The sequence below is a fragment of the Scyliorhinus torazame genome, chromosome 10, assembly GCF_047496885.1.
Source record: "Scyliorhinus torazame isolate Kashiwa2021f chromosome 10, sScyTor2.1, whole genome shotgun sequence".
Classification (NCBI taxonomy): domain Eukaryota; kingdom Metazoa; phylum Chordata; class Chondrichthyes; order Carcharhiniformes; family Scyliorhinidae; genus Scyliorhinus; species Scyliorhinus torazame.
Window position 1 is genome coordinate 249,185,310 of NC_092716.1, and position 2,897 is coordinate 249,188,206.

A 2,897-nucleotide genomic window follows, 5' to 3' on the forward strand; every position below is an offset into this window, starting at 1 on the left:
TTCAGTACACGATTCTGCCCAATATATTGAAAAGTCGCCAATTTTGATTTCCATTCTGCGCTTATTAGCAACGCATTTCTTAAATTCCAGGACCACCCCTTAAGAAATCATCAACATGCATCAAGAAGCTGCCTGAAAATATTTATTGATGATATCAATAAAATACTGCTTTTAGTTGAACAAAATGCATTTTCTGCAAAACAGCTCTCCCGAAACATGGTTTTATCTGAAAGTACCATGCAGACCATGGACACATTTACTTACTTTTCACAGTTTTTCCCCTCTCCTATCCAAGCAGCTACAATGTCAGTCTGTTTCTATTTTATTTTCAAGCTTCACCAATTTGCGTGTCATCCTTGCACAGGGACCGTGCTAATCTTCCCTATATAGTTCCAATTTTAGTATATGTGCTAACAGCCCAAGTGAACCTCCAGTTAATTCTCACAATTAATACATAATTAACACTAATTGTCTGCCGAATGGGGAAGTCCATCTACATGACCTGTCTAATTTGTGCTGTGCTTCTCAACTCTTCTGGGATGTACCTCTCAAAGTAGCATTGAACCTATTGCTTGTAACCCTTGAAGACTTAGCTGTAGAGATCAGTTAGAGAGCTGCCCCCACCCCTCACATTCCTAATGAATCCCTGGAGATCCTCATACAAAAGCAGGGGCCATCTGTTCATTATTGTTTCCCAGTATCTGCAGGATCATCCCTGAAGCTACTACCAAGCAGACTTGGATAGAAGTGGCTGAGCAGGTCAGTGCCATTAGTATTATCCCATGGACTTTAGTTCAATGTAGAAAAGGTTTGTAGAAAGAGAAAAAGGGGGTGGGTGCATATCAATACAGCAGTAGTCCCACTCCTTCCCATTATCTATGACTTCACCCCCGTCACATTCTTCATTTTACAATCCCAAAGGTGCAATAAGTCACCTTCCTTGCTCATTGCAAACACATTCACTGTTTAATTTTCTTTCTCTGCACCACGCGGTCACTGATCTCTTCTCACATGGTTCCATTAATACAACCATCAACTATACCCATCACTACAGCCTCACTTTGCAAGACACACCCTTCCCTTTATATTCAGCACCTTTGCCTTCTCTTTCCATCTTCCTTATTCTACACCTCTCAACAAATCTTGGGCCTTTGCAACACCAAAAGCCTTCCACAGAAGAGCTTAGAACATAGAACATTACAGCGCAGTACAGGCGCTTCGGCCCTCGGTGTTGCGCTGACCTGTGAAACCACTCTAAAGCCCATCTACACTATTCCTTTATCGTCCATATGTCTATTCAATGACCATTTGAATGCCCTTAGTGTTGGCGAGTCCACTACTGTTGCAGGCAGGGCATTCCACGCCCTTACTACTCTCTGAGTACCTCTGACATCTGTCTTATATCTATCTCCCCTCAATTCAAAGCTATGTCCCCTCATGCTAGACATCACCATCCGAGAAAAAAGGCTCTCACTGTCCACCCTATACAACCCTCTGATCATCTTGTATGCCTCAACTAAGTCACCTCTTATCTATCTTGCATGTCTTCAACGCTCTTCAATAAGCTTGGTACTAATCAAGGGTGCTACAGCTGAGTCTACACAGAAGAAGTCCATTCTGGCATAATTTACTATTTTGTACTGTTAAATTGGGTATAGATTTAAGTGCATTTAATTTGGTGGTTCTGTGTAAGAGGAGTGAAACTCGAGTTAGACACATGCTAGACAAAGGTGTTTTTGTGTGTTCGGGTTTGGTCTGTTAAAACTGTGTTTCTAATGGGCTTAGAGAGGGTCACAGCATGAAAAGTAAGCAAGCTTGAAGTAGTAAAAAATTGTGCTTAGTAAGCAGGATCACCTTTAACGTAGGAATGTATTTTGAGTGTAGTTTTAGCTAAACAACAGTCGGTTTAGAAGGCAAGAGAGGGAACATCTCTCTAGCTTTGCTAGAAGAAAAGCCATACCATGGAGTAATGGCTAAGAAAACAGGTGCAGGAAACTTAAAGTACAGCTCGTCAAGGAAATTAGAGAAATGAAGAAAGGTTTTCAAGAAGTCTGTGGTTGAAGGAGCAGAGGAAACAGGTACTAGAACAGAGTACTGTTCAGTAAAGACAAACAGAGCTGAGAAGAATTTGGGGAGTGAGAATCCAGATGGATATATAAAGTGATTTTAAAGTTTGTGATATTTTACTACAGCCTGTGGAACGCGAATTGGAATAATTGTGGAAATTGGTGGCTGGATCTTGGAGTTTGTGTAAAAGCATTTAAGACAAAGGAAACGGAAGCACGGTAGCATAGTGGTTAGCACAATTGCTTCACAGCTCCAGGATTCCAGGTTTGATGCCCGGCTTGGGTCACTGTCTGTATGGAGTCTGCACGTTTTCCCTGTGTGTGCGTGGGTTTCTTCCGGGTGCTCCAGTTTCCTCCCATAGTTCAAAGATGTGCGGTTTAGGTAGATTGGCCATGCTAAATTGCTCTTAGTGCCCAAAAAGGTTTATTGGGGTTATTGGGTTAAGGGGATAGGGTGGAGGAGGTGTGGGTTTGAGTGGGATGCTCTTTCCAAGGGCCGGTGCAGACTCGATGGGCCTAATGGCCTCCTTCTGCACTGTAAATTCTAAAAAAAAAGAAATCTGAAAGGTGAGGTGGGAAACCTGGCTCTGGATTCCTTATCAAAAGTGGAGCGGAATCTTTGTCTGAAAGGTTAGTTGGAAAACCCTGAGTGGATTATTAATGCCGCCAGCTGATGGGAAGCAGTGTTTGAAAGAAAATTTTGAAGCATGTTTGTTTGGAAAAACTCATGTGACAATCATCTGGGCGAACTGTGGGAAGAAATCCACGAAAGATCAGTTGAGTGGCATCGGCCATTTAGTTTCAGATTGGGATGTTATCTTTGAAAACTGT

General features: G+C 42.3%; 1 pseudogene; it reads right to left on the minus strand.

The window, feature by feature from the left end:
- Positions 1–319: 319 nt before the first annotated feature.
- Positions 320–420, minus strand: LOC140385015 (U6 spliceosomal RNA; annotated as a pseudogene).
- Between the last annotated feature and the right edge of the window lie 2,477 nt (positions 421–2,897).